The sequence below is a fragment of the Patagioenas fasciata genome, chromosome 18 (assembly GCF_037038585.1).
Source record: "Patagioenas fasciata isolate bPatFas1 chromosome 18, bPatFas1.hap1, whole genome shotgun sequence".
Taxonomy (NCBI): Eukaryota; Metazoa; Chordata; class Aves; order Columbiformes; family Columbidae; genus Patagioenas; species Patagioenas fasciata.
Window position 1 is genome coordinate 11,046,260 of NC_092537.1, and position 12,221 is coordinate 11,058,480.

The following is a 12,221-nucleotide window of genomic DNA, read 5'->3' on the forward strand; positions in this document are numbered from 1 at the left end:
GTGATCCCACCACGGCCAGTGACCAAATGGGTGAGGGGCACAAGTGACAGGGGACAGTATCTGTAAAGGGGTGAGAGAGAGCGTCAGTGAGACGGCACAGATCTGAACCCCAAGGTCCCCCATCACTAACAAGGGCCCCCCCCACACCCACCAGGGCTGGTCGAGCACGCCCTGGTGAAGGTTCTCGGTGTTATTTGAAAATGTTCATTCAAAATGGCATTTTAAGAGGTGGTTTCCTCAGACCAAGCAGAAGCCCACAGGCACAGCTCGTTCACCGGCCCTGTGCCTCACCCCAGCGCCGCATCACGGCTCCCCCAGCCCCCGGCATGGGCCATTTCTTACTGAGAAGCTGACGGAAGACCCAGGTAATGGAGCTGTCCCACTGCCACTGCAAAAACGCCAGCCCTGCCGGGGTCATGGCGTCCTCGTGCTTTCTGTACAAGTCAAACGTGCCAAAGGTTCGCACCTTGAGGCTGCGGCTGGAAACAATAAGAGCACAAGAGCTGAGGTGATTCTCTTTTCTTGCAGCACTCTGGCAGGCAACTACTTCCCCACAGCACCCCAGAGTCTGTGAAACAGAGGTGGAAAACGAAGGCTCGTCAAAAATTCTCCCAGCTTCTCCAGCTCTCTGCACATTCCTGCTCCAGGCTGCTGTGCTGCTGGGCCGTCTGCCCCAGCGCGGCTTCCTGCTCCTTCACCGCCAGCCTCAAGGACCGACCGAAACTGTGGGATTTTTCCAGCGCTTCTAAGTTGCTGACATCAATATCCTCGCCGGGCATCGGCCCCAGCGGGGCTGCCCGCGTGAGAGCGCAGCTGGGAATGGAGAGTGGAGAGAAGCTGCTCAACTCATGTACACCGTGACTCACTTACAAAAGACGCACCCATCGTTAACCAATGACACGGTAAACGCTTTCTGAGCACCTGCAAAAAGAAGGGCTATTTTCAACTTTTAGATCCTTCTGCATGACAAGAGGGAGACAGAAGATTCAGTAACGCATTGATTAGAACCAGAGAGCTTAGTTTATACGTATGACGCGTTGCCAGTAAGAAACAAGGCAATTATAACTAACAATTATAACTGAAGCCGGAGGATCCCCAGTGCTGCCCAGCGCTGATGAAATAAAGAATGCCGCCGAACAGTAGCATTGCCTCTGCCTTTCAGTCCATCTCTTCGTTTCCAGAGAGTTCCCGCTTTCTCCAGAGCGCAAGAGACGAGGCCGAGAGAGCCCGGGAAGAGCCGGAGCCACCCCCGCCTCCCCGAGCCGGCCACGCCAGCAATTCAGCAGCCCGAGCGCTCTCCCCGCCACGCCGCAAGCGGCTCCCGCTGCCCGCGCAGGGGAACCGGGGCTCCCCGGCCCGGGACTCACCGGCCGTGCCGAACGCCCGCCCGCTCCAGACGCCGCTCAGCGCGGCACTCAGCAGGGGCACCGCCATGCTGCGCGCCGCCCGCACTGGAAGGGCCCCGTTCCCATAGCGACGGGGGCTGCGCCGCGCGGAGTCCGGTCTGCAAGGCCCCGCAGCCGTAGCAACGGGTCTGTCTACCGCAGCGCCGGGCTGGGAATGCCCCCCTGCCGCGGCAACGGGGCTGGTTAGCGCGGAGCCTGCCTAGAAACGTCCCCACAGCCCCGCGGGACGGGCTCTGCCCTCCCCGGGAACCCCTCCCCATCGCCGGCCTTGCTGCTCCGACCGGGCAGAGCCCGCGGAAGGCACCGGAGAGGCCCCGCTGTCACCCCGGGGTACCCGGACGGGAGGTGAAGCCCAGCACAAGAGCCAGGGGTTTTTGAGAAATCGGCCCACAAAGGAAAAGCTGCGGTTGCCCGTGGGCTGTGGAACATCCTGGGCGTGCTGGGGAACCGCAGTGCAGAGTCACAGAATCGCAGCCTGGTAGGGCTGAAGGGACCTCTGCAGATCCCCCAGTCCAACCCCTGCTCACGCGGGGTCACAGAGCAGATCACACAGGGAAATGCGTGGGGAGGAAAAAACAGCCTGGGCACGTTGCTTGGGATTGTTGTTTTCTGGAAGACGGCCTTTAAAACCAGAAGAACATCGCGGAACAATCTCCAGACCCAAGGACCCGTGGCAACTGATTTCTGCCCTCAAATTCTGGCTCCATCCTTCCAGGTCAAACTGGCAGTTTCTCCAACCACCGCGTGTGGTTTTTGGCTCCAGGGAAGGACGAGTATTTCCTTCCCAGTTCCATCAGCAAAGCAGTGCCACACGCGGATTCACGTGCACAAACTGTCACAGAAATGTTCTTGGCCCCAGGTTTCCGGTATCAGAGTCTCAGACGTTTGCGCTTTAAAAAATACTTTAATTATGAGATAAGAAACAACTTAAAAGGTACAGCAGAGAAACAGGCCAGACTGGGGGTCTCTCATGGAGGGGGAACACAAGGCAAAAGAGACTTGGGCTTTTAAACTCATTGCTCTAAGAAAGCCTCTCAGAAATGGTGGTCAGGAGCAGGGAGGACGGCCGGGACGCTGGGAGAGGTGAAGCGCAGTAGGGCACTTTCCTCGGGATCGCCAGAAATAACTGCGTAACCTCGGAGAAATCGTGGTGCGGCGAAGGGCAGAAGGACGGACGGGATGCTGACAGACGTGAAGTGGTGTATGGCGCTTTCTTCAGGGACGCCAAGAGGATCTTCTCCTTTTCTAAGTCATCATCCCCCTGAGAAGAGAGGAAGGATGGGTGGGAATGATCCCAGGCAGGGCCACAGAAACAGGGTGACAGTCCAGGGTGTCACTCACCAACAAGAGAAGCATCCCAAAGCCTCCCTCGTGCCATGTCCCCCATGAAGGGGACCCCTCCCCATGCTCCTGCAGAGCCCAGACCCTCGCAGTCTGAGCAAGACCCACAGGGGAAGCCTCCAAGAGCGTCCCTGCCTGGGGAAAGAGCCAGCAGGGACCTGACGGCACAGGATGGGGACATCACAAAGCCAGGGCAAACGGGCTTTAACTCACCTGCCTCTCCCCTCCTGCCCCCTCCGGGCACTGCCCTGGCTCAGAGAGCTCCGCTGAGCCCCTGCAGAGGATGCAGAGGCCAACTCATACCTGAGGTTTATATACAGGGGCACTAAACCAGCCCCCTGACCATCCCAAGCCTCTGGAGACAAAGGTACGAGCGCAGCTGTCCCCCCACAAGTCCCTTCCCACCTGCAGCGCGTGGAAGCCTCACCCAGGGTGCTGGAAAGACCCTCGGTCGGGGCACTGAGGTCCTGGGCTGCGGTCAGCGGTGCCACAGGGTGGTTGAGCAGCTCCTGGCGGGGCTGTTCACGCCGTCTCCTCTGGTGAGCCGTGCTTGATTCTACTTCCAGTTAGTGTCCTGGCAAATTCTGTTTATCTGCTGTTCCATTAAATGATTCATTTTCTTTTCTACCTGCTCACTTGCTTAAGGCTTGCAGGGAGTCTGCAACTGCCAATCGATCTCTAATGCTTTACTGACTTGCAGCACTACCTGTGCAACAAAAGGGGGCCCCCTAGCAGAGGACATCACAGCGGGTACCCCCAATCGGGGTACGGTCTCATTTTACAAAGCTTTAGTTACTGTTCTAGCTTTACTAGTTGGGCAGGGGAATGCTTCTGGCCAACCCAAGAAGGTCTCTGTTAACACACTGCAAGGCAGAGTTTACTGATGTTGGTTCGAGGAGGCAGCCGTCTGGGCTCAGAGACATCCCTCTCATTTCTCTCTTCCCAGCAGCTCATCTCGCAGTATGAGCTGCCAATTTATTTCCAGTTTCCTGATCAGTGTCTCATTCTTGATGCTCCTTGAAATGCATGGTGACAACTTTCCTAGTAACAGCACAGATTCCAACAACTGGAGTATCACATTTAATCTCTTCTCCTTGTGCTGTTAATAAATGTGGCCCTTCTCAAATGTTCCATGGGCACGCACCACTCCCAAAGCACACTTGGAATCTGTCCAAATATTAATCTTCTTCTCGTTGGATAATTTTAAAGCTCGTGTACGTGCAGCTGTCCGGGCAGAAGTCCCAGGAGACAAAGGTTTGCCTTCGATTACCTCGTGGGTAGTTGTTAGGGCATCCCCCGCTCTATCTACTCCTTGCTTTACAAAGCTGCTTCCATCAGTGAACCAGGAGTCTTCGGCGTCTTCCAGCGCCTGTTCCATTAAATCCCGTCTGCTGGAGGAAACAGCTCCCATTGTTTCCAAGCAATCCTGGACCACAGGCTCTGAAACAGACCCACTGAGGAAAGGGGCTGCAGTGACAGCGTTGGTAACGACAACATTCACATCATCCAGTTCCACCAGTACCGCCTGGTATTCAGGAATCTCGAGGGAGATAACCCATGGGTGCCTTTTTGTTCCAGTACGGTTGGTACCGTATGGGACACTTTCTGTCCCACGGTGAACTCAGGAGCTTCCTGTACAGCGAGTCCAAGAGCTGCCACAGCTCCACGACATCCAGGCCAGCCTTGGCTCACTGCATCTGATTGCTTTGGGAAGCAGCAGCCGCTCGGTTCTGAGCTCTTAATTGCTGTGCCAGAACACGCAGAGCAACGCTTTGCCTTTTGTGTGAGCATAACTCCAATGGCTTGGTGATATCTGGGAGACCCAGGTTCTTTGTTTAGTTGTGCAGATGCCCTCAGATGCTTCTCTTGTCCAATTCAACTTGGAAGTCATTTTGTTTCACGGTTCATAGAAAGGCTTTACTCAAAGTCCATAATTATAAACTCAAAGTCTGCACCAACGTGTCATTCTAAGAAATGCCCAGAGCTCTTTTACCGCTGCAGGTTCTGGTGTCCGGCGAACAGCTTCTTGTCGCTCCATCCCCAGCTCTGGTGCCCTCCAGAGATCTCGATTCCCAGATAAGTCACTTGGTGCTGGATCAGCTGGGCGCTCTGTTGGGAAGCTCGATACCCACTGCATCTCACCAAATTTAGCAAACTTGCAGTGCATTGCATACGGTCTTCTTTGGTTTCTGTGGCTGCTCTTTTATCTTGAATGTCACTTCACTTTGTTTGAATGTTATTATTGCTTGCAATTGTTTTCCTAAGTCTCGTCTCCGTAACGGTTTTGGAGACCCAGGCGTAGATAAGAACTTAGGAATTCCATTTTGTCACTTCACCTTGTTTGTATGTTATTATTGCTTGCAACTGTTTTCCTAAGTCTCGTCTCCGTAACGGTTTTGGAGACCCGGGCTTAGATAAGAACTTAGGAATTCCAATTTGTTTCTCCAGTTTCTATTGGATTGGCTGTTGCAGAAAGCTTTGTCTTCTTGGCCAGTAGCTCCCACCACAGGTACAAAATCTTCATCTAATGGTATCAATGCCTGATTCAAAACCAAATCAAACGTTCCAGTATCAACTAAAAACTCAGCTTCTTTTCCATGTTTTCCCAAAGCCTCCCTCGTGCCGTGGTCCCCCATGAAGGGGACCCCTCCCCATGCTCCTACAGAGCCCAGAAACTCGCAGTCTGAGCAAGACCCGCAGGGGAAGGATCACTGCGAAGGAGAGGGGGACGTGTGCCGGGCCATGGGCCGGGCAGCCCTGCCCCGAACCTCTCGGGATCAGAGCAGAGCAGTAGGAAGATGCAGCTGCTGCTTCGGGGAGCACAGACAGACACTACACAACAGCTCAGCATCCCCGCGGGCAGCGGGTGGGAGAGAGGATGGCCCCTGTTCCTCCTGTGCTCCGGGCCTGGTTCCCCAGAGGTCAGGGAACACCGCGGCCAGCGATCAACATGGGGACACGACACTGGCTGTCGGTACCTGGTGTGTGAAATAGTGCCGGTCAGCACATCCATCTCTCGCTCTTTCAGCCACATCACGTGCTGGAGCTGGTCCTCGTGTTTCTTGCGCGGTTCCTCAACAGATTCCCTGCAGGACACGGGGAAGGAGCCCACCACGGGCTGTTACAAACTGGTGCTCCCCGTGACGGGCACCGTGGAAGAGGCTCGGTCGTGGGGCTGAGCACCAGGTCCCAGGAGCTGAGCTGGCAGGCTGGTCTGTTACGGGGCATCCCACGGGCTGCCATCCCCATCTGGGATGGACCACATCTGGGGGTTATGGGCTTCTATACCAAAATCAGATTTCTCATTGGCCCAAAGTCATTGTTCTGAATAAAAGGGATCTGGGGGAGAGAAAACATGGGGTTCAGCCTCTTTCAAAAGGCAACGCATTCCCTCAGAATGAAGTCTCCAGCCAGATCTCCCTGTGTCTGCCTGCAAAGCAAATCCCCACTCCAAAAGCCACTGGGCTGCCCTCAATCCAGGGCTTCTGGACTCTCCATTCTCCTTTCACTGTCTCCCCAAACCATCCCCTGGTTCCTTCACCCAGACCGGGGGCACCGGCACCACGTGCCGCTCGTGCCGCTCTCAGCCCTGCAGCTCCCGCAGCTGCTGCTTCTCCAGCCGGTGCTGCTCCCACAGCTGCTCCAGGTCAAGCTGGTGCTGCGCCAGCAGCTCTGCCCGATCCCGCGCCGTGTCCTGCCGCTCCTGCCGCAGCTGAGCCGCCAGCTGCTCGTTCTGCCACCACAGCATCTCCACCTGCTGCCCGTAGTTGTCCTTCATTATGGTCACTGAGGTCCTGCCGGGAGAGAGCCCGTGAGGGGTCACAGCACCGAACAAGTGTTGCTTTCCTTGCAGTACCTGGCACTCTGCACCCAAAGGTCACATGGGGATTTAGCAGCAGATCGGTGTTGCTGTGCGCGGTGGGAAATGGAGGCAGGGGCTGCTTCACTCTCTGCATTCTGAGCCCTTAGCCCTCTGCTGCTGCGCAATGCGGTGTCCTGATTGGGGATGTGGTGGCAAAGGGACAGAACCCCCACAGCAGCAGTCGGTGGCCGTTGTTGGCATCTCAGCACAGGGAGGTTCTTCCTCTTTCCCGTCACCCTGATGCTGTTAGGAGCAGACCTGGCCCCTTCTCCTCCCCCTGGGTCACCCATGGGCCCCATCCAGCAGGCGCTGGGGCTCACCTGGCTCTCCAGCTCTGCCACACGGGCCTGGGCGCTCAGCAGCTCTGCCCAACAGTCCAATGCTGCTGGGGAGGCGGCCAGCTGGCTGCAAGAAAAAAGCACCCGATGTGGTCAAGCCGAGGAGGCCACGAAAGACAAGATCCCTCCTCAACGCCAGTTCCTGCCTCGCAGGTGAAAGGCAGGATTCAGCCTCTTGGCTGCCGAGGGAGCAGAGACCCCAACAGCTCCGTTCTTGGTGCTCCCCTGGCTGCATCCGCCCCCTTCCCCGGGCACCCCCACCTCACACCCCCTGCCCACCGCTCCAGGCACGGGGGCTGCAATTCCCTTCTGAGCCCCATTGGGACGGCACAAGTCTGAACCTGCCGAGGGGAATGGGACTGTGGGCTGGATCAGCGCGACAAAGACCCGCGGCATTACCCCAACTGGATACCAGAAAGTGCTTAACACGAATTGGGTCAATCTGAGGCAAGCGCTGCTGAGAGCTGCTGCTGCAGCAGCCACACGTGGAGCAGACGGGAGTGCTGCGGCCATTGACCGGGCCTTTACCTGCCGGGAGAGCGGGGACCCGGCCCTTCGCCCGTGGTCTCTGAGGGCTCGGCCTTTGTGTCTTGGGCCTCCGAGGGTTTGTTCTTTTTCTCTTGCGCCTCCGAGGGCTCAGCCTTTTTCTCCTCAGTCTCAGAGGGCTTGGCTTTCTACTCCTGGGTCTCCATAGTGTTGGCCTTTATCTCCTGTGCCTTGGCCTGTTCTTCGGCTCTGCTGGGAGCCAAAGCATCGATCATCCAGTCCATTGGGTCGGGTTTAGGCGCTGCCTCCTCTGCAGCCCCAAACTGGCTGGGGGGCTCCATGAAATCCTCATCCTCCCAGCCCAGCCAGTCGTCTCCGGCCCTTCTCCTCCGCACGGGGTTCCGTCTGCGGGGAGGACGAGGTGTGGAGCGGGGCTCTGGGTTTGTTTCGCTGCTGCTGTTGGCAGAAAACCTGAGGAAGGAGAAGCAGTTGCAGACCTGCCTGCGAGGGGACCCGGGGACCTGCCTGCTCCGCCTCAGGGACAGCGACGCTCCAGACACACGCACAGCACCGTACCTCACCAACTGCCCCACCACCGGCTGTACCGCGGGCCTGGAGCCCATCGAGGGCTTGTACTCTCCGAAGACAAGCTCCTTCTTGTTCCCGCGCCCTTCCTCCTCTGTTCAGACAAGGAGCCTTGAGTCAGCGCCCAGAGGAGCAGCTGCTGCAAAGACACCAGCCCTCCCCTCCTCCTCCTCCTCCTCCTCCCAGGCTGCCTCGAGGGCAGAGCACAACCCTTGTGCATGAGCCGCCTTCCGCCCCGCTGACCCAGAGCCCCTTGACCGCCCTGCTCAGCCCGACACAAAGGGCATTTCCCCTGCAAGGCCACGAGAAATCAAGCTCGCTAGCCCAAGCCAATGCTGTCACCTCTGCAGACCTGCCCAACGTCCCTGGCTGGGCTCACCTGGCTGCTTCTGGGACTTTTTATCCACTTTGCACTCCCTATGCTCTCCCGTACCTGGCTTTTCCAGGACTTTGGCCGCGGAGCCTCGTCCGAACAAGCCGTCCAGCGTGGAGCGCGCTGGCCGGAGCTCCGCTCTGTGGGGACACGGTGGCAGATGGTTTCTCCCAGAGGCAGGGCTGTCCCTCCTCACACAGCCTGGCCAGGCTGCTCTGGCTCTTCTCTGCCAAACCAGCTGCTCTTGCCCCTTGCTGGGACCCACGGGCAGAAGCTCCGGCATCCCCCCCCAGCACGGTGGCACCAGCTCAACACTCAGCCCACCCCCTGCGTTACTGCCATTGCCTCCTCACTGCCCTTACTCTTTTTTTGGGCCTTTGCCACGTCTCAGCACATCCAACAGGTCGTCGTCTTCAGCATCTTCAAACATCGACGTCTTCTTCCTCTGGACCGGGGCCACGGTGCGCAGGGGCGTCTGGCGTGGGGGCAGCTCTGGGGATGGGATCGCCCATGAGAGGAGGTTTGAGCAGGGTGGGGTTTGGTTTTTTAAAGAACAAGAGATCAAAGCAGCCCTGCCTGCTCTTCTCTCCCTGGACCATTTACAAAGTCCTTTTTCAATGTCTTTTCCGTGACTGAACCTCACAGCAAGTGACAAAGCGGCAACGCGCCACTGCCTGCTCTGCGCCCCTGCATCCACTGCTGGGACATGGCTGGGGGTCACTGACACTGGGGTTTCCAGCTCCGGCAACACCAGGAGCTTCTTGAGCTTTGCAAGTTTCCAATCAGATTGTTCCAGCCCCTCTTCACCCAAAGGCCCTGCTCTAAACACACCCTGGCTCTTGCCCCAACCCACCGGCTGCTACTGGTGTCCAGAGTGGATTTATCGGGGCAAAGGCCATTTGAGGTGACTATCAGACCCATGAGCGTCCCCGCTGCAGGAACAAGAGGGGCGAGTGCCTGTAACACTGCCCAGTGCAGCTGGGACCCACCCAGAAGTGCCCCAGCTGGGCTTTGCCGTGGACCGGGGATGCTACAGCCACCCAAATCCTGACCACGAAAACTTGTTGTCCTTTGGCACGGTGCACAACAGGCCGGGTGAGGCCCAAGGGAAGATCTGAGCCTCCCTTCCCGGAAAGGAAAGGCCAGTTCTGTAACCTGGGGCACTCCCTGAGCTGTGGCACAACCAACCCCGTTATCAAGCTGCTCTAGAAATGACCGCACTGCTTAATCAGAGATGGGACTGGATGGCTTTCCATTTCATCAGCTGGGACCTCACACAAACTCAGCCAGGCTGCCGATTCCTTTCTTACAAGGAGGAGGCATCCAGCAACCTGCTTACCTTTCCTGCTGCTCTGTTCTGCTGTTGTCTCAGAGCTGCACTCAGTGCCACGTTTTACAGGCATCTTCTGTGGGCCAGAATTGGGTTTCGATGTCCTCAGGAAATCCCAGTCCCGGTCGTCCTTGTCCTGGAAAGCAAGAGGATGAGGACGGGCACAGGGCGAGCGCAGCGGATGCCTCAGCACTGCTTCTCCCTTGGGAGGCTGGTGCTTGGGGCCGCGGCTGCAGCGCACGGGGGCTGAGACGGGGGGATTTCGGTACTTGAAACGCTCTGAGCCCTGAGTCCTGTGCTGAGATCCTGCTGCTGCCTCTGAGAGAAGCGTCAGGAACACCCAAGGCCATTGCTTTGGGTGAGGGCTCTTCCTACGACGCTGGAGCCGAAGCACACCCAGGAAGGCTGGGCTGCAGCAGCGGGTGCCCCCGGGCTTTGCTCCATCCTCGGTACCTGGAAGCCCGTCTCCCACCAGCCACCCACTCCCCTCTCCTGGCTTTTTGCTCCTGCCAGTGATGCCAGAGAGCTCAGCCCCAGCCCTCAGGACATCCAGGCTCTCTCCCCACGTTTGGGCTCACCCCTGCAGCTGCCTTGTTCTCTCCAGTCGGGGCAGGGAGCGGGTGCAGAAGCTGAGGAGGGGGCAGGTCAGGAGGACGTGGGGAGCACGCAGAGATCTGAAAGGCACTCACTCCTTGGTGACCCGCGCGCTGGTCTTCAAGGCTCTCCCACCGGCTGTAAAACGGGGTTCAACTGGAAACACACAGGGAGAGATCAGGATGATGGACACGGGCATAGCCCTGGCCTGGGCACTCCACGGGGGGATTAGCCGGCTTCTCACGGAGCTGCACCTTCCACACAAGGATGGTGACCATTGCGGTAGCCAGGGTTGCCACCTCACCCCAGTGTCCCCCTCCTCCGCCCCAGGCATTCCCAGCAGACCAAAGCACCTGCGCACAGTGAAAGGAGACCAGGCCAGTGCACTTACCACTTAAACCTCTCTTGGCTTGCGTAGCCTGTGGAGAAAGACAAATTCCCTCATTAGAAAACCAAGCCAGTCTGAGCTGGACTGTCTCAGCACACTCAAGCCAGAGGCAGGTTTCTCCCGAGAACCCCAGCAGCACCAGCGACGCCCTCGTCCCGCCCGCGCTGCTTGGGAAATGGCAGCTGAAAGCCCGGGGGAGCGGAGAGATGTGACCCCTTCAGTGACACCAGGGGGCTCAGCCCCTCCTGCCTCGGGATGGCTCCTGCCTCCCAACCAGTGCCAGAGCAGCACTGAGCATTTCCCGGGCCTGCCTGAGCACCCGTCACACTCACCATCGCAAGAGCCGGGCTTTCCCTTGCTCCAGAGGGTGTCTCCGCAGATTCCTCCGATGTCAACCCCCACGGGGGGACCGAAGATCCTTGGTCGCGTCCACACTCTGACCTGCAGGGACAGGAGGATTTCCCCACTTGCTGTTCAACCTGCGTCCCTCTGCCACCCCCCCGGCTGGCTCCCTGCTGCTCGGACCTCTCCAAGCCCCTCAAAAACCAGGCTCCAGCTCAGCCTTAAACACACCTGCCCTCGTGCCCCCGGCCCCGAGCACGCACAGGCCTGGTGGCCATGGCCGCGGTGTCCCGATCCCTGGGCTCAGGGCAGCCCTGGACCCGCCCGCAGCAGCACCGCCCGGTCCCGCCCGGCCCCTCCCGACCCCACCTGGCCTGGCCCGGCCCTTCTCCTCTTGCTGGTGCTGGGACATGGAGTCCCTGGTGGGCCTGAGGCCGGGCCGGACGCTCCAGCCCCGGCAACTCCGATACTCCCGGGGGAGATTCAAACCTCTGCAGATCCCCCAGTCCAAGCCCTGCTCACGCAGGGTCACAGAGCAGATCACACAGGTGGGTCCAGGCGGGTTTCAATGTCTCAGAGGAGACTCCACACCAGCTCTGGGCAGCCTGGGCCAGGCTCTGGCACCTCCCAGCAAACAAGTTTCTGCTCATGTTCAGATGGAGCCTCCTGTGTTTCAGTCTGTGCCCGTTGCCCCTCACCCTGGCGTTGGGCACCACTGAACAGTCTGGTCCATCCTCTGACAGCCACCCTGAGATATTGATCCCATTGATCAGATCCCTCTCAGCTTCTCTTCTCCAGCTCAACAGCCCCAGCTCTCTCAGCATTTCCTCAGAAGCAAAATGCTCCAAAACCCTCAGCACCTTTGTAGCCACCGCTGGACTCTCCCCAGTAATTCCTTGTCCTTCTTAAACTGGGGTGCCCAGAACTGGACACACCACTCAGATGGGGCCTCACGAGTGCAGAGCAGAGGGGGAGGATTCACCTCCCTTGACCTGCTGGCCACACTCCTACTCACGCAGCCCAGGTACCATTGGCCTCTTGACCACGGGAGACGTTGCTGGCTCACGGTCAACCTGTTGTCAAGCAGAGCTCCTGTGACAGCTCGGCCTTGCCCGGCCTTGCAGCTCGGCTCCTGCTGCTGCTCTCCCGGCTGCCGACAGTCAGCCCGGCATCTTG

At 58.4% G+C, this 12,221-nt stretch overlaps 1 pseudogene; it reads right to left on the bottom strand.

The window, feature by feature from the left end:
• Nucleotides 1–271: 271 nt before the first annotated feature.
• On the bottom strand, nucleotides 272–11,323 carry LOC139829319 (fas-binding factor 1 homolog; annotated as a pseudogene).
• Between the last annotated feature and the right edge of the window lie 898 nt (nucleotides 11,324–12,221).